At 37.8% G+C, this 20020-nt stretch overlaps 1 long non-coding RNA gene across 3 annotated transcripts in view; it reads left to right on the forward strand.

The window, feature by feature from the left end:
• Positions 1-287: 287 nt before the first annotated feature.
• LOC105470973 (uncharacterized) overlaps positions 288-20020 on the forward strand; it is a 93307-nt gene continuing 73574 nt past the window's right edge. For 2 of the 3 annotated variants that reach the window (XR_011619593.1, XR_011619595.1), the window contains exons 1-2: positions 288-438; positions 1873-1988. This is a non-coding gene — a long non-coding RNA (uncharacterized lncRNA). Of the gene's footprint in view, positions 439-1868; positions 1989-20020 lie in introns of all 3 variants that reach the window. The other variant, XR_011619594.1, reaches the window with a different exon arrangement.

Here is a 20020-nt window from a genome sequence, read left to right on the forward strand (position 1 = left end):
TGTGCAGCATAAGAACAACTAGGTGACTGCCTGGCTCTAGTGACCACAGATCAGCCCCAAGAAGCTGGAGCTGCTTGCTTTTACTCAGTGCAGGCGCAATGCTGAAAACCTGGAGCAAACGCAACCTGTAGGTAATTAACATTTATTGTTCCCCTTTCAGGGAACGTCTGTGCATGGGCGTGGATGATCAAAGGTCAGTTCCTGGTCAATATAAATAAACAAGCCTGTTTAAGATAAATTTCCCTACACTCCCTTGTACTTACTCCTTGCCCTCTGCCTCAGAGTTATAGGACAGTTGTTTTCAGCTATTCTCCCCCAGGGCTCTGCAAAACCTGACCTTTCAGAAGGTTTGCGTCCTTTCCCTATAGCTTTTCCCACCACTCTGATCCACCACATCACAAGAAATATTATTACATGGGAAAGTTAAAGTGCCAAACAGTGAGTATCTTATAGTCCCTAGCATTTACGTTTGGATAATTATTTGTGGGAAAACACACACAAGAAACTAGTAATAGTGATTGTCTCTAGGGAAAACAATGTGTATGTTTTATGTTTCAGACTTGCTATGTTTTGAATACTTCATACTATTTAAAAATACAATAAAAACATGAAATAGAGTAAAATGATCACGGTATTACTCAAAATCACTGACTATGAAAGTAACTAAGATGATAGATATGTTATTCTGTTTCACTGTAGTAGCCATTTTACTATGTACATGTATCCTATAACATGTTGTGAACTTCAAATATATACAATAAAATTTATTTTAAATTAATTTAGATATATAATATTTTTATGTATGTATATCCATATATAGATTTTATATGATTATGAATATAAGAAACTAACACAAATTAGCCTAAACACAGCTTGAGGATGGTGTGGGGGGATGAGTAAACAGAGACAAGCATAGGAAGGGAAAAGTAAACCAAGACGGAGAGAAAGAAAGTGTATACTTAAAATTTTTTTCGCATTTATTCTATGAACACTTTTTTTGGTTAAAAAATGTAGTTTATGTGCATATATGTCTAAAGAAATTGAAAAAAAAAAGTTTGATCTATAGCTAATGGCTGGTATGAATGTCCATCCTTGATAAACTGTTGTTTTTTTTTAAGTTTGCCAAAGTGAAAAACAGTATTTTTGAATTTTGTGAAAACCACCAAGCAAAAACTTATTTGTATGTGTGTATACATATGTCACCAGCATGCATACATATATACATACATAGATATGTGTATATATATGTACATACATATATATGTACATATGTGTGTATATATATACCATTTTATTTAAAAAGGGTGAAATTACATAGTTTTCTTAATCTGGGAACTGATATTTTCCTTCTTGTGACTTCAAAAATTTTGCCAAATCAAATGACCATAGATAAACCTGTTCTTCCCAAAAACGAGATTAAAATGGAAGACAGGTGCTGTTAACTGCCTTGTTTGGTGGTTAAGAGCAGCAGATTTTAGAGTAAAGCAAATTTGTGTTTTAATCTGATATTTACCACTTACATGGTAGGTGACCTTGATAGACCTGAGTTATTTTATATCTCTAAACTTTAGTTTCCTCATTTATATAAATAAGGAAAATACTATTCCTTCATATACGTGTATATAAGTACACACATATATATGTACACATGTATATATATGTGTGTGTGTATATATATGTATGTATCCTGGCTATTTTAAGGATGAAAGAATGAAAAAATACACATACTCAGCCATTGCTAGTGATCTTTTCAGTAGAATGTCATTGGAGAGAAGGATGGATGAAAGAGGTGATTAGCTTTGCCCTTGAATATCTTTGGTTCACTTGTTATAAACAAGAGTCTATGCCTTTCTTTTTGTGTGTTTGAGACAGGGTCTCATTCTGTTGCCCAGGCTGGAGCGCAGTGCAGTGGCGTGATCACAGCTCAGTGAAGCCTCGACCTCCCCGACTCAACAGATCCTCCCACCTCAGCCTCAAAAGTGGCCTAGGTAAGACAATTTTTTTTTTCTTTTGGAGATGGGGATCTCATTACATTGCTCAAGTTGGCCTTGTTACTCTTGGGCTCAAGCAATCCTCCTGCCTCAGTCTCTTGAGTAGGTGGGACTATAGGTACATGCCATCCTGTTTGGCTGATTTCTAAAATCACTTCCAACAATTACCTTACGATTGTATTCTATTTCCTAAAATTAGCAAAAGAAGAACACTGGGATTTTAATAGAATATGCATTTGTCTCTGTTTGTCCTGATGTGGTTATTTGAAGCACGTGCAGTTGGTGATGGTGGTTTTGAGTGAGCATTAGCATCAGAATGCTCTCAAATTCATCAGAATTTTGTGAATATATCAAAATTCCTTTTAAGGGTAAGTACACCAATATCCAAGAGTTCTTGTGGGTGGTCTGCCACTTTTTCTGCCCTCTAAAATGCTTTTCTATCATTAATATCTAGAAATGATTACATCAGACAAAAATGTTTTACTAGGTTACTCCAAGTGGATTGTATTTTATTTAAAAAGGGTGAAATTATATAGATTTCTTAATCTGGGAACTGATATTTTCCTTCTTATGACTTCATAAATTTCGCCAAATCAAATGACCATAGATAAACCTGTTCTTCCAAAAAATGAGATTAAAATGGAAGACAGGTGCTATTAACTGCCTTTTTGGTGGTTAAGAGCAGAGGATTTTAGAATAAAGCAAATTTGTGTTTTAATCTGATATTTACCACTTACATGGTAGGTGACCTTGATAGAACTGAGTTATTTTATAACTCTAAACTTTAGTTTCCTCATTTATATGAATGAGGAAAATACTATTCCTTCATAGAATTGTCATTAGGATTCCATGATATAATATATGTAAGTCACAGGAAGATTAACTGAACTCAAAGTGCTGCTATTGTTATTATTGACTACTACCACTGCTCTTGCTACAATTGTAGTCATTATAGTCCATGTTATATAACTTTGTAAATTTTAATTTACGAAGAAAATACTAGAAAAACTCAAATTTTCTAGTATTTTTAACAAATATATCTTTATTACATAATATAATCATTTAGTAGGGCATATAAATCTGACTATAAATGTTTTATATATAAGCTGATGAATTCATGAGTATCTGTGCTATTCGTATTACCATATAAATAATAAAATATTCTAGAAAATTTACTGTTTATTATAAAAAAGATACTACACATATATTATACTGTATTCTTATATTGTATATTTATATGAGAGAATGAGAGATGGGGAAATTGACCTGCCCTAGGTTGCTTTTTCTCTGCCAGAGTCATCTTTCCCAGCCCCCATAGTTGCTGCTATCTACTTATTCTTCACACACTTGAATTTAAAAGAGAGATGGAGAAGGGAGGGAGGGAAAAAGGGAGGAAAACAAGAAGAAGGGAGGGAGGCAGGGAGGAAGGAAGGAAGGAAAAATAAATATCGGCAAAAGTCAACATGTTTGGGCAGATAGTGATTTAAGTTGCTCTGAACTTCAGGTCTCAGAAACGTGGATCCCTGAAGGAAAGTGTGAGTAAGACGGGGGAATTTAGGATCAGCCTTGAGCTCTCTATCCCACAACACAAATGCTGCTGATGCACCTTTTACAGCAGATGGAGGAAAGCAGGGGCCTATTGGCATATTGATGTCATTGTCTACCAGTCTGATCTGCTCAGCCTTGACAAGCTGTTAACACCTAGCAGGAGGAAGTATCAAGCATGCAGGCTGACTGTTCCACTGTTACTTCAGTTGGAATCTGGGTTGGCCAGATTATTTAAGAGCTGCAACAACCAGGGTTTGGCATGATATGTCTAGGCCTAGTTGGGGCAGAAGTAGGAGAAGGATGGGAGTGACAGTCAAGAGTCACTGAAAGGGCAGAGGGAAGCCTTGCAGATTTGGCTCATTTTCCAATTTCAGAAAGAAATTACCCTACATATTTTTTTGGCCTGAAATTTGATAAGGTAATTTTTTTAGAACTGAAAGTAAGTCTCAGAAATTAAAAATATAAAAATCCAAGATTTAATTTTTATTCATAGGTAATAGTAAAACAATATTCAAGATTATGATTATCTGCCAATCAATATATAGTGCTTCAAGTTCAAAATTATTTCTAGGTGCATCATCACCTATGATATTCATTACCCTTCTATTACACATTAGTTCCCCTTACAGAAGTAGAAATTGAGGTTCAGATTATGCATGAGACTCAAAGTCATTATGCAGTAACTTCAAAATGAGGATTCTAAGAAACTAAGATCAAGAAGATATAATAATAATACAACTTACAGGACATTAAAAAGTTACTTCCTGCTCTGTTTCTTTGGTTGAATTCCCCCAGAAGCAGAGTCTGAGAGAAGGATTTAAGCACAAGCAGTTTATTTGGAAAGAGATTGTTGGAAGACATTTCTCCACAGGCATCTCACATTTCTATACATCTTGTGAGCCGAGCCACTGTCTTTCATCTGGACTATCTTTTCAAGGTTGTTTATATAGCAAACAACCTTGGGAGACAGAGATAATGTCTCCCTTCACAGAGCAAGAATGCCTTTGATTTATTTTGGTTTGGCTTGTCTTTTTACTTTCCAATATAGTAAAGATGTCTCACTTTGAAGTGAAGGTTCATCTCCTATAACATGACCCGAGTGTGCAGGTGTCACCTGGTTTTCTTGGTGTCACACTGTGAGGATTGGGGCTTGGAAAACAAGCTCGTGCACTAATGCTCTGGTCACTGTTATTGCTGTAATACATCCCTTTGTATCTGACCCAGGAATCTCGTATCTTTTACCAGCTTCCATGATATTGTGCTAAGCTAATTATTACCTTGCAAGTAGAGTAAAATCTGATACCCTTCATAGTCTTGCAGTGACCCCAGGAGGCACCAGTAGGGGAGTATGAAAGTAGGACATAGAAGGAAAGCAAGCCCATAAGGATGAGCACATGCTATGGGAAACTGAAGGCTGGAACTTTGGAAGACAGCATAGACCATGCCTCAGCTATCCCCAACCAAGGAGTAAGGGGACTAGGGCATTTATTCAGCAACATCCATCAATCATTGGTTGAGTGCTGCTCCAGATAGTTACCTCTGTCTTATCTGGCCTGTGGTGTGTGTTGGTGTTTGTGCGTGTATGTGTGTGAATGTGTGTGTGTGTGCATGCGCCAGCAGGGTACAGAGGCCAGAGAAAGCCCTTAGGAATACAGTGACAGGTAGAAGCTGTTGGTTAGCTATTCATGGGAATGATGAATGTGGAGGTGACAAAGAAAGGGTACCAACATCACCTGCTCTCCTTTGGCCCAAGTGGTTTTCTTCAATTTCTAGGCCTCAACTTCCCTCTAACATTCTTACATATCTTTAAAGGTGTGTTTCTCATTGTCTTATAGCTCAGCCAAGTTTTGATGGGCACAAAGTTAGACAAAGAGTTACTGAGTTAGGCTATTTAATGTCTTTCGCTTAAGGTTTCTTGGATAAGGGATTCTTGCCTAGAAAGAGTTTAATATTTTGACCCTGAGCCAGGAAGAGTGATGAGATGAACTCTTGATGTCATGTTAGCATTTTAAGTTAGTAAATTATTGCTCCTTTAAAAAGTGTTTCATCCTAGGAAAAAAAAAATGATTCCTGATAGAGTGTGCTGATATTAAGAACCTTCCAAAGACAAGCTGCTTTCACTGGGCTGTATTCTTGCCACCTTGTGGTTGGCTCTATGGATCAGATTCACAGTTCTTCTGTTGACTGGTGTAGTGTGTCCTTATAGTTTCTATAATGGTTTCTGAGTCTTACAACCCATGCACCACAAACAGAAGTTTACACAATGACAATATACAATATCTATTTCTCACTCCCTCTGAAGATATCAGTAGGCAGGAAATGCAGAATGCATTTATTCAGTCAGTTTTAATTTACTCAACAAGTATGTATTGAGTGTCTCCTATATGCATAACATTGAGTCCTGGAGATTCAGTGGTAGACAAAACAAGGCAAAATGAAACAAAATAGGACTATATGTGATCTCTGACCCTCTGGGGCTTACATTCTAGTAGAAAAGGCATGTTCATCAAAATTTATAAAAAGTTTACAAAATTATGACTCTGATATGTGCTATAAAGGAGAAATTGAGAGCCTATAGTGGGGGAAGGGGGGAAGGAGAACTGGGAGATGAGGGAAAGTATCTTCAATAAAGTGCATAATGGATATAGACTTCCAACTAACTTTATGAAACATGAAACAAATATGTTCCAAAAATTTGGAACCCAAATAGTAAAACAGCTTTTTTTTTTTTCAAATAAAACTGTTTTGTGTTGCATATACTTGCAATATTATAAAAATGTCTAGGCTATCTAGATTTTTGTGTTGCATATACTTGCAATATTAGAAAATCTAGGCTATCTCTTGTATTAGTTTCTTATTGCTACTGTAATGAATTACAAAAAAGCCACTTAGTGGATTATTAAAACAATACAAATTTATCATCTTGAAGTTCTGGAGGCCAGGGGTCCACAGTAGGCCAGCAGGACTGTGTTCCTTTGGAGACTCTGGAGAAGAATCTGTTTCCTTGCCTTTTCCAGATTCAAGAGGGTGCCTGCATTCCTTGGCTTGTGGTCCTGCATCACTCTGACCTCTGCTTCCATGATCATATCTCATTCTCTGAGTCTGATTCTCATAAATGGCCTAGCACAGTCTTCTATTCTTCTTCTCGTTTTGTGCCACTTTTGTTTCTTCGCTGGTGACGGGGTTGGTGAAGAAGAGATATGGTACAGATGCAGCTTACTTGTGAGGTACATTGATAACCTAGTAGTTTCTGAAATACTTCTATGTCCAAAAGCAAACCTTGACTCTTCTCTAGGGCATTTTTGTGGGTATCTACATCTCACAGTTTGGCTTTTTCTAGATGACTAATTAACACCGACACCTATCCCAGCCACTGAATTGTTATGGCCCACTCCTTTAGCAGCTCCTCATGGACAGACTTGCTTCTAAGACACTCCAAGTTTAGTTATTGTCTATGAGATCCACATCAGGCCTTCAGGAAGGAAACACACATCCTTGACTCATCAAACTCTGGAAGTACAGGCTCTTCCCACAGCAACCGTGCCTCTTAATTCTACAGCCCAGAAGGACACTCTGCCCATCCTCTCAGATATAGATATTTCACTCATAAGCTATCAGCCATTACATTCCACAATCTCTACGGAATATCAGGTTAAGTGAGTAGTTCCCTCAAAGTTTCTGATCAGTTGGCTTATGATAAGAGGAAATACCTCACCTTCTACAACAATGGTCTCTCTCTAAAGGAATCTTCTAATTTTCCAAATTGCTAATGAATTATTAGCCTTTTTCTCATATAACTTGGAGAACCAATATTGGCATAACTACCTATTTAAAAATACAAGTTTATTAAGATACATTTTATATACCATTAAAATGTACCCATTTGAAAGTTATAGTAATCAACCTTGTAACCACCACCAGAGTTGCAGTATAGAATATTTCCATGCTCCAAAATTTCTCTCATGTCCCTTGTCAATTAATCCCCAGTCTACTTAACCCCATTCTCTTAACCACAGGCAACCACTAATCTGCTTTCTATCATATTTGATTACCCAGTCTAGAATTTCATATACATGGGATCATGGGATATATATTTTTTGTTGTCTGCCTTCTGTTCCTAAACATAATGCTTCTGAGAATTATTTTGCTTAGCTTTGTTTTGTTGTGTTTTTCAGTAGTTTGTTCACTTTTTAATTGCTGAATAGTTTTCCATTTTACTGATATACCACAGTTTGTTTATCCATTCACATGTTGATGTATATTTAGTTTGTTTTCAGTTTTGGGCTATTATGAACAAAGCTGCTGTGAACATTTGCATAATAGTCTATGTATGGGCACATGTTTTCATTTTTTTAGATAAATATCCAGGAGAGAAATTGCTAGGCCATAGGTTAAGTGTATTTTAATTTTTAAAGAAATTTCCAGTTTTCCAAACAAATGGTATAGCTAGCTTATGACTTCTCCAATTTACAGGTGCTGCAGAGATGGCTTAGTGTTTTACTTTCTAATGTGGGGTTGCTTAGCCACTATTATTCTTAATTCGAGGACTTTAGATGATACTCTGAAATAACAGAAACATTTCTATTTAACTAACATATGAAATGCTTAATTTAACTTTCTTCCTATACAATACCAGACTGAAATATTTGAGAGGGCAAGAACTATGTCTTATTTCTTCTTTGTTCTTCGAGACACAGTACCTGGCCACATAGTAAGTTTAAAAAAAAAAAAGAAAAACAATTGAAATAAAAGCTAGTACCTTTGAGGATACTGCCCAAATGCTAAAACTATAATTATTTTAGTTATTTCTTTCATTGTCTATAATTTAATAATTCAGACTTGAAGTTAGTAAAATCCGTAAACCCAAGTAAAAAAAACGGCAGTGCTGTATATTCACCATTTCCTCTCTGGCTAGCTGTAAGAAATATTTTCAGTTCCCAAGCAGAGTAAAATAACAAGGCAAAAGGGAAAAGAAAGAACAGTCATCAAAGGCACATTTTTTTCCCCCTCTATTCCTATCTTCTGGGCCTCTGAGGCTGAACCTTGAGTTTGAACATGTATTAAAATTGGCATGAAGCCATTTTCCTCCCAGGCTGTAATTTCAGAAAGCCTTGTCTGGGAAGAAATGACCTTTCAGCTACTTCAAAAGCAGTTCCTCCCTAACACCCTATGATGTCAGGGCTGACTGGGACTGTGGCAGGGCTCTCAATTAAAAGCATGACTTCTAAATAGTGTCTCATCATGTCACCTCAGGCTTGTGATGGTGACCTCTGTGGCCGGAGGGACAAATTGTGGCTACACAGGAGTCAAAGTTAGAGTCATGAGTTTGGAAATGAACAAAAAAATGAAAAGGAGAATACCACCACTTTTAGTGGAGGAGTTTTTCAGAATATGAAATGCAGGCAGCTCTGAATATACCTAGAGTACTCCAATTGGCTTCACACAAGTGGTAGCTAGCTTGTGCTGGGTTCTACTTCCCAAGCCTTGTCCTGCAGCTCTCTGATCCAAAGGGCATTTTGCCTTTTGAAGATGAAAGGCAACCTTGGGAATATGTCTTTATTTTTTCCCTCAGCCCACTTTCTCTTATTCAGTCTTCTCTGATTATATTTCATCTAACACTCTCATGCATCCTTTGGGCTTTAGAATAAAGTGAGGAAAGGTGGTTCCTGAGGAAACAGAAAGTCTTGTCACAAATTGATCCATCTAGATAAGCCATCCATTATTCTGTTTTGACAGTTCTAGTCAAATGCAGTTATTTAGTGTTCTATCACATGTAACACTGACAGATGTATGGCCCTCAATAGCCTTCTCATTAAAAAAAAAAAAAACAAAGAAAAAACCAGGAGATGCTTTTATCTTACAAATGTGGTATGGCGAATTCTGACCACTTATACAAGTGCATAAAGTCCCCTTGGAGAAATACTGAAAGGTTATATCACTCTATTCAGATGTCTAACTTTCAGATCTGTGGCTTAACACATGCCCATACAAAGGCTTGTATACAGATATCGAATTCAGTGAACTTTGCAAAGAAAATTGGTTAACATGTTAATTTAAACAAACAAACAAAACACACTTCATTTTAACCTCAGACTGTGCCCTGCATTCTAGCAGTGTTAAAGAATCGGGTCAAAAAATTAAACTATTTTTAACCGAATCTGACCTCAGGGTAGGAAAGAGTGAAAAATTAAAAGCAATGGAAGTAAGCACAAATAGCAAGATGAATTATAATAGATAAGACTACAAGCAACCGTAAAATTTTGTGTGAAAGACTATAAGAAATAGTAGAAAGCTATTAATAAGGATTGTGGTAAATGTGAATGTGCTAAAATGGCAGGGTATCATATTAATTTTATAAAAACAAGTTGCATATAGGCTAATGAAACTCTATGTATGCTAACGAAATATATGCATACATACCTGTGTTGTTGGTGATGTATATCGTATATATCCTGGGCTTTTATATGTTAACACAATCATGGCAGCTGCAAATTTATCTAATTTATATATTTATGTATAAGATTCTGGAATAAGTTTAATTATATAAAATTAGTCTGATGGATGCAACCAACCTCGATATTTAGACACATTGTTTTAAGGGTTTTACTATAAAACCTTATAAAGGCTTTCAGAATACTAACTCAAATACCTATGTGTTTCCATAGGACAAACTTCTAGAAGTGGAATTGCTTGGCATAAGCTTCTGTACATTGTAAAATGCTTCCTGTGTACTCTCCAAAATAACTTCTACCAGTATGGAGCAAGAGTACAATCCCACCAGTAAGGCATAGTTATAATTCCCCAAAACCTCGCCCCCAATCCATTGTGAATATAAGGTATTTCCTCATTTCATTATAAGTTTTAATTGGGACTTGTGAAAGCAAATGTGCATATAGATATACTTTGCCCATTTTCATTTGGTGTTTTAAATATTTTTTTTTTAACTGTGTATGTTAAGAATTTAGTTGGCTTCAATTAAAAGACTCTCCATCATACAGTGCCTTAAATAAAAAGATTTTATTTTTCTCATATTAAAAGAAGTTGACACTCAAGCTGCTTCTCTCTTTCTACACATCCATCACAGTTTTTAGGCTCTTGCTTACTGTTGTAAATTGGCTGTGGCAGTATTATAAATGTACTCCAGCTAAAAAGAATGGGAAGGACAAAAAGCATGTGCCTGCCGACTTTGCACCATTTTGAGGTCCCACCCAGGGACTTCTACTCACTTCCTATTGGTCAGAACTATGTCACATGACAACTCTCCTCTGAAAAAGAGGCTGGAAAATAAAACCAGATGCACATATTACCTCCTAGCAACCACAAAATAGATAAATAAATAAAACCAAGTCTCCCATGATAAGAAAAGAAAGACCATGAATATTGGATTGGCCACCAGTCAGTCACAATTTCGAAATGTGTTTGCTTTTTGAAAATAGGCTTTGTCTCATTTTAAATGCTATTTATTGTTTTATTAACATATATTAAAATTTACATTTTTACTTTTATTATTGCTATCAAATTTGAAGATCTTTTTACTTAGAGTTTTTTTTTCTCTCCCACTGTGCCCTTATGTTTCTGTGTAGTTATATTTGTATTGTTCACCATATTTCTGCTTTTTTTCCACTTCTATGTACCTCCCCTTAACATGGTAGGATTGTACCTCCCCTTAACCTTGAGTGAAGTCTGTGACTTAGTCTGGTCAGTAAATTCTAAATAGAAGTTTATTTTCAATCTTACATATATACATGTCTATTTTCCCACCTTTAATCTTTACTTGTATATCTAGTCATGATACTATCCACTTATGCTGAAATAACAACCCCCAAATCCCAGTGCTTTAAAACTACAAAGGCTTATTTCCCCCTCATACTGATTGCCTGAGGTGGACTAGTTGGTCATTCTTCTCTATAAAATTGTTCACCAGCTCTTAGCAATTTCCCATCTGAAGTGACTCGAATACCTTGCACTGTCATTTCATTGGCCAAAGCAAGTCCCCTGATCATACTCAACTTCTTGAAGAGGTAGGGAAATGTGATTCCACTATACACAGAAGACAGAGAGTAGTTGCCAGAAATTAGCAAATAAAAATACAGGATTTCCAGTTAAATTTGAATTTCATATAAATAAATAAATTTTAGAATAAATGTGCCCTGTGCAATATTTCAGGCATACTTACACCTAAGCAATTAGTTTTTTGTCTGAAATTCAAGTTTAACTGGATATCCTTGATTTTATCTGTGAACTCTTAACAGAATTATAACTATTTAGTGAAAATCACTAGTGACTACCATAGCCTCTCTTTCTCCATTTCTCTATGGCTTAAGGAAGAAACCTTGTGCTTTTCTCTGCCTTCACCGATTAAGGTTTTTGTGGCATTCCCATCAAATATGTTTCTTTAGGAAGTCTTGTGTTTCTTTCTTCTTTCACTAATAAATAAATTTTATTGAATTTTAATGTTTTTCATTGCCTTCATGACAGTTTTAAATTGAGAGTCATTTTCATGTAACAATTATAGAAATTTTTAAATTCTGATTTTTTTCCTTTTTTGTGCTCAACTTTTTCAGATATAGCATCTAATGATTATAGTAATTTCTATTCTCATTTTGGGAGAATATCAATTGCAGGTTTTTCTCTAGTTTTTCTCATTTTTATTCTAGTATCTCTTTTATAGTACTAATAAATTTGCTTTGATTCATTAGCTTTACATTAATTTAATCACCATTCATTAAATTATTTATTAAACATAGTTTTTATTTTTTTAACTTTTATTTTTGGTGATACATATGAAGGTTTGTTATATAGATAAGCATGGGTCACGGGGGTTTGTTGTACATATTATTTCATCACCCAGGTATTTAGCTCAGTACCTAATAGTTATCTTTTCTGCTGCTCTCCCTCCTCTCTTCCCCCACAAGTGGACCCCAGTATCTGTTATTTCCTTCATGGTGTTCACTTATAGCTCCCACTTATAAGTGAGAACATGCAGTTTTTGGGTTTCTTTTCCTGTGTTAGTTTGCTAATGATGATAGCCTCCAGCTTCATCCACGTTCCCATAAAAGACATGATTTCGTTCTTTTTTGTGGCTGCGTAATATTTCATGGTGTATATGTACCACGTTTTCTTTATCCATTCTGACATTGATGGGCATTTAGATTGATTTCATTTCTTTGTTATTGTGAGTAGTGCTGCAATGAAAATCCACATGCATGTATCTTTACGGTAGAATGGTTTCTAGTCCTCTGGGTGTATACCCAGTAATGGGATTGCTGAGTTGAATGGTAGTTCTGCTTTTAGCTCTTTGAGGAATCGCCATATTATTTTCCACAATGATTGAACTAATTTGCACTTCCATCAACAGTATGTAAGTAATCTTTTATCTCTGCAACCTCGCCAGCATCTGTTATTTTTTTTTTACTTTTTAATAATTGCCAATCTGACTGGTGTAAGATGGTATCTCACTGTGGTTTTAATTTGCATTTCTCTAATGATCAGTGATACTGAGCTTTTTTTCATATGTTTGTTAGAAGAATGTATGTCTTTTTTTGAGAAGTGTCTGTTCATGTCCTTTGTCCACTTTTTTTTTTTTTTTTTCCTGAAACGAAGTCTCGCTCTGCCACCCAGGCTGGAGTGCAGTGGCACGATCTCTGCTCACTGCAACCTCCGTCTCCTGGGTTCAAGTGATTGATTCTCCTGCCTCAGTTCCCTGAGTAGCTGGACTATGTGCCTGCCACCATGACCGGCTAATTTTTTGTATTTTTAGTAGAGGCAGGGTTTCACCATGTTAGCCAGGATGGTCTTGATCTCCTGACCTCGTGATCCGCCCCCCTCAGCCTCTCAAAGTGCTGGGATTACAGGCAGGAGCCACCGTTCCCAGCCTTTGTCCACATTTTAATGGGGTTGTTTTTCCTTTGTAAATTCGTTTATACTCCTTATAGATGCTGAATGTTAGGCCTTTGTCGGATGAATAATTTGCAAATATTAACTTAAACATAGTTTTAAAATGTCTGACCTTTCTTTTGTCACTCGTTCATTCTTATAGAGAAAGATTTGTGGTATTTCTGTTTGGTTGGTTGGTTTTTGGCATTGGGATTAGAAGTGGGTTTTATGAGAGATAAAGGGATCATTTAAAAAATCATTTAGTAAATATGGATAAAAATAGATGTTTACTATTAATAGGCTTTGCTTTTGTTCCACAAGTAGAGGTAGAGGAAGGAATCAGAGAGGTATTTTTATTTTTGTTTGTTTGTCTTGATCTGGCAGCAGAAAATTTTTCCGCAGAACCCTTCTTTCATTGTGTGTTGGCAGCCCTGAATTAGGCAACTCAACCCTGTTTCCCTGGCATGCTGCCCTTTCCTGAAGGCAACTGTGGCACTTCTATAGGTGCCATATACAAATACAGTATGTACCATCCTGGTCCCTGATTCCTCTAGCCTTGGAAACCTGTAGCATGTCCCAGGGCCGGTTGAGATTGACATGTCTCTCACTCACTTTCCTCCTCACACTCCACCTCATTTCTAGGCATGCTTGCCACAAATTAGGAATGACAAAGCTTTCAGTTCAGTATTCTTCCAGTTACCATCTGCAAGCAGGAGGTAGGCCACAAATCCGTTTTTTTCTTTCAAGTTAGCGTCATTTGAATCAGAGGTGGATTTGGGGGGTCATCAAGCTTTATAGAAGGCTAGAGATACATCATTATGGGACAAAAATATCACTGAAAACATTAAATAAAAAAAGAAAACAGCATTTACTCATATTTCCCTTGGGGAGATGAATCTGGATGTTGAGAAAGAATACTTCGATGATCTGGTTGAAGTAGGGATTAAGTGCACAAGGAACCTACTCATGTCAGACAAGATCACCACGACAGGTCCTGGCATGGCGGGAGCTCCTATTCACTGTTGGACAGGATGTTCAAGTTGGAAGATGGGGAGACTAAGACTCCATATTGCCCCTCATTAGCTCTCCAATCCCCTGCCCCTTTCAGACAACCCCTCATGTCCTTTATATATAAATGCTTATCAGATATTAAAGAATATGGCATCGAAGGGGCACCAAATAACCAACTTCTCAAAGGTTATCAGGTGTTTTGGTCTGCCCCTTATCTGCATTCTGTATTGCAAGAGTTCCTTAAAGTTTCTGGCCTGTGGCTGAGACCATTTCTCTAGTTACCAGGGCTGTTACAGTCTCCCAGATCTTCTGTTTTTATATTCACATGGAGTTTCAGTGGATATCTGAAGATTTAAGCATATGATTTTTTAGGTTGCCACAATATTTGGATCCATCTATTTCCAAGTTTTAAAAATCTTGGCTTTCAAAAGAATCTTGACTTTCAGATATAAAACTTCACACACTTATCTGATCATAAAATAAGTTTGTGTAGTTAAGCTGAACTTCTAAGGACGTGATATAGCTGAGAAGTTTTATGCGGGTGGTCAGTATCTTAGGCAGAAGTTTTAGGTGTGACTTGACTTTGGTGTTCCCATATATTTTATGCTCTATCACAAAGGTTTAAAATCACCCAAGGTGGTATGATTTCAGAGTTGGTTTTAATATCAAGTGCACCAAAAGCACCCAGAGAGAGATAATGCTATACAACAACAACAGCACAAAAATCCATTGGAATGGATCTGTGACAATTGCATGATTAATACAAACGCTGGAGGTTTGCCATCAGTAAATTTCCTACAGCATTTAATCACTTTTCAAGTTAAATAAACTCAAACCACGTTTGAATTTTCTGATACGTGTACATATCAAAGAGTCACACAGTTTGAATTTTTCTCAGAGCCCTTATTGTCACAGCTGTACTCAGGATAACTTTGTCCATGGTTACATCCCATCATCCCTTGTTGTATGCCTTTCACTCTTTTGTCATGTAAACTGCTATGGTGTGAATGTTTGTGATCCCTCCAAAGTTCATGTTGAAACTGAGTCATCAATGTGATAGTATTAAGAGATGAATGGACTCTTCACAAGGTGATTAAGACATGAAGGTGGAACCCACTTGAATAGGATTAGTAACTTTATAAAAGGGCCAGAGAGAATAAGCTAGACCCCCTTTTGCCCTTTTCCATCCCTTCTGCCATCCGAGGGTACTGTTCAATTTCTCTGGAGGACACGGAGTTCAAGGTGTCATCTTGGAAGCAGAGACTCCAGACACTGAACTCGTCAGCACTTTGATCTCGGACATCCCAGTCTCCAGATCTGTGAGAAACAAATGTATGTTCTTTATAAATTACCTAGTCCTCAGATGTCTTTTTATAGCAGCAGGAATGCTAATACATTGACCCTTCTGTCATGTCCTCAGGAGCCTTTCTTCCTCTGGGTGGGGGCTGTGCTATGCTTTGGGTGCCATGAGACCTGGCAGACTCAGCTCATGCCCCTTCTCTAGGCAATTTGTCCCCCATTGTGCTAAAGGGCAGCTTCACCCAGCCTCCCCTGCTTTAAAGAAGCTGCTGCCTTTTTCACATCTGAGGGCTCACATAATGGGTAGCACTGATTCACCCAGTGGGAAGATTGAGAGAACACCCTGGAGGGGAGGTCGATAAGAGGACACAGGAGCCTTCTAGCTTCATTTAACCTTCTCTCAAAAATTAGGAGCAAATTTCTCCCTACTAGAAGCAATGCGTTTGAGGTGACAGTTTTAGATATGATAAGATTGTCTTTTGAATGTTAACACAACAAAAGGTCATTGTTGAAGGCTTCCTAAAATAGAAAAGTTTGTATGTGAATGGTAGGGGATAATGAAAGAAATTCATATTATAATAAAAGTTAAAAGACAAATATGAATAATAGTTTTTACAAAGTTATTTGTTCTCATTAATACATCTAAGCATTAAAGATCTGAAATTATCAGGTTATTAGCACCTCAAGGGAATGAATTATGCGTCAGGAAATTCAATTAATAAACAAGCCCCCTGGGTATATTTAGACTTTATTAAAAATACACATACATGTATTAGGTATCAAGTGCAGAATAAAGCAGACTCTCAGATCTAATATATCATAAAAAATGTACACTACTTTTGAAGAAAGAAAATTAAAACACACATATACACAACACATTTGGGAGCTTGAAGCTATTGTCTTTTATTTGACGTTAAATCTTTGATTGATATGTTTATTCTTTTATCATTTCTCCCTAACTTGCACCTTTTTAGCATTCCTTCTCTGAGAGGGAACTGATTGCAGAATACATCATCTTTTACTTAGTCATACAATCCAGAAATTTAGGAATTAGTCTAGACTCTAAGCTATCCTTCCTTCTTCCTTTAGTCAGTTACCAAAGCTTGCCTATTTTAGTTACAAACAGCTGTCAAATCCACCCATCACATCTTCTCCTCTGTCGTCTTTGTTCAGTTCTGTTTCAGTCTTTGTTCAGATGATCAACAAAAATCTTAAGTGACCTCTTTGCTTTCACTTTTGCTCCATTCAAGGTCAATGTCATTTACATGTGATAGCCAATTACTCTTCTAAAACAAAATGTTTTTTCCTCTGCCTTAAGCCTTTAAATAGCTTCTTACTGGCACACAGAGATAACAAACTTCTGACACTGCAACATGGTTTGACCCCTCCAAGCTTTCCCATCTGATATGGCTTGACTCTTTGTCCTCAACCAAATCTCATCTTGAATTGTACTCCCATAAATCCCATGCATTGTGGGAGGGACCTGGTGGTAGATAATTGAATCATGGGGCAATTTCCCCCATACTGTTCTCATGGTAGTGAATAAGTCTCACAAGATCTGATGGTTTGAAAAGGGAAAACCCATTTCACTTGGCTCTCATTCTCTCTTCTTTTTGCCTGCTGCCATCCATGTAAGACATGACTTGCTCCTCCTTGCCTTCTGCCATGATTTGTGATAGCCATGTGGAACTGTAAGTCCATTAAACTTCTTTTTCTTCCCAGTCTTGGGTATGTCTTTATCAACTGTGAAAACAGGCTAACACAGTAAATTGGTACCAGCAGAGTAGGGTGTTGCTGAAAAGATACCCAAAAATGTGGAAGCAACTTTGGAACTGCATAACAGGCAGAGGTTGGAACAGAAGGGCTCAGAAGAAGACAGGAAATGCAGGAATGTTTAGAACTTCCTAGAGACTTGTTGAATGGCTTTGTCAAAAATTCTTATAGTGATATAATAATAAAGTCCAGGCTGTGGTGGTCTCAGATGGAGATGAGGAACTTGTTGGGAACTGGAGCAAAGGTGACTCTTGTTATGTTTTAGCAAAGAGACTGGTGGCATTTTGCCCCTGCCACAGAGATTTGTGGAACTTTGAACTTGAGGGAGATGATTTAGGGTATCTGGTGGAAGAAATTTTGAAGCAGCAAAACCTTTAAGAGGTGTCTTGGATGCTGTTAAAGGCATTCAGTTTTATAAGGGAAGCAGAGCATAAAAGTTTGGAAAGTTTGCAGCCTAACAATATGATAGAAAAGAAAATCACATTTTCTGATGAGAAATTCAAGCAGGCTGCAGAAATTTGCATAAGTAACAAGCTGAATGTTAATCCTCAAGACAATGGGGAAAATGTCTCCAGCACTTGTCAGAGGTCTTCACAACAGCCCCTCCCATCATGGGCTTGGAGGCCTAGGAAGAAAAAATGGTTTCATGTGTCAGGCCCTGGGTCCCCATGCTGTGTGAAGCCTAGGGACTTGGCTTCATGTGCCCTGTGTCCCAATCTCTCCAGCCACGGCTGAAAGGGGCCAACGTAGAGCTTGGGCCACAGCTTCAGAGGGTGTAAGCCTCAAGCCTTGGCAGCTTCCACGTGGTGTTGAGCCATTGAATGCACAGAAGTCAAGAATTGAGTTTTGGAAACTTCCACCTAGATTTTAGAAGATATATGGAAACACCTGGATGCCCAGGCAGAAGTTTGCTGTAGGGGCAGGGTCCTCATGGAGAACCTCTGGTGGGGCAGTGCAGAAGAGAAATGTGGGGTGGGAGCCCCCACACAGAGTCCCTGCTGTGTTACCACCTAGTGGAGCTGTGAGAAGAGGGCCACCATCCTCCAGACCCCAGAATGATAGATCCATGGAGAGCTTGCATTGTCTACCTGGAAAAGCTGCAGACACTCAATGCCAGCCAGTGAAAGCACCCGGTAGGGAGTCTGTACCTTGCAAAACCCCAGGGGTGGAGCTGCCCAAGACCATGGGAATGCACCTCCTGCATCAGTGTTACCTGGATATGAGACATGGAGTCAAAGGAGATCATTTTGGACCTTTAAGATTTCACTGTGCTGCTAGGTTTTGGACTTGTATGGGGCCTGTGACCCCTTTATTTTGGTCAATTCCTCCCATTTGGAATGGCTGTATCTACCCAATGCCTGTACCCCCATTGTATCTAGGAAGTAACTAACTTGCTTTTGATTTTACAGGATTATAGGCAGAAGGGACTTGCCTTGTCTCAGATGAGACTTTGGACTGTGGACTTTTGAGTTAATGCTGAAATGAGTTTAGGGGATGATTGGGAAGGCACGATTGGTTTTGAAATGTGAGGACATGAGATTTGGGAGGGGATCTGGGGCAGAATGATATGGTATGGCTCTGTCCCCAACCAAATCTCATCTTGAATTGTACTCTCATAATTCCCACGCATTGTGGGAGGGACCCAGTGGGAGATAATTGAAACATGGGGGTGGTTTCCCCCATACCATTCTCATGATAGTGAACAAGTCTCACGAGAGCTGATGGCTTGATAAGGGGAAACTCGTTTCACTTGGCTCTCATTCTCTCTTCTCTTTGCAATGCCACCATCCATTAAGACAAGGCTTGCTCCTCCTTGCCTTCTGCCATGATTGTGAGGCCTCCCTAGCTACGCAGAACTGTAAGTCCATTAAACTTCTTTTCCTTCCCAGTTTCAGGTATGTCTTTATCAACAGCATGAAAACAGGCTAACACACCATCTCGACTCTCATTACCACTCACTTGCGGTATTTACTCACATGATGCTTGACTGATTTAAGTTGCCTATATGTATTTTATTCTCACACAGATCTTGCTCCTTTACCTGGGTAGGTCCTACTCACTCTACCCATATGAAGCAATGTCTCCAGCAGGAGTTCTTCCCAGATTTCCTCCAGACTGGGTTAGAATCCTTTCTTATAGCCTCCAAAAGCACTATGTGATTCTCTCTCTCATAGTAGCTGTCTTACTATAGCAGATCAATATACTTTCATTGGCAGATTCAAGGTTAGGGTTAACATTTTATTCCTCTTTAAACCCCTGGATATAACACCAAGCCTGGCATATTGAAAAAACTCATTAATTTATGGCTTTGCACTAGCTGTTCACTCCGCCTTTATTGGTTTCCCCCAGTAGCTGCATGGCTCCCCCACTCACTTTCTTCACGTTGTTGCTCATCTGTTACCTTCTCAATGAGACCAACCCTGACAGAGAGAAAGGGACTGATATAAATCCAGTTGTAATCTAACCCCAAAGCTTAAACACATAAGGTGAACAAGAAAAATTCTATGTGATCTCACTTATAA

Source organism: Macaca nemestrina, chromosome 2 (genome assembly GCF_043159975.1).
Source record: "Macaca nemestrina isolate mMacNem1 chromosome 2, mMacNem.hap1, whole genome shotgun sequence".
Classification (NCBI taxonomy): domain Eukaryota; kingdom Metazoa; phylum Chordata; class Mammalia; order Primates; family Cercopithecidae; genus Macaca; species Macaca nemestrina.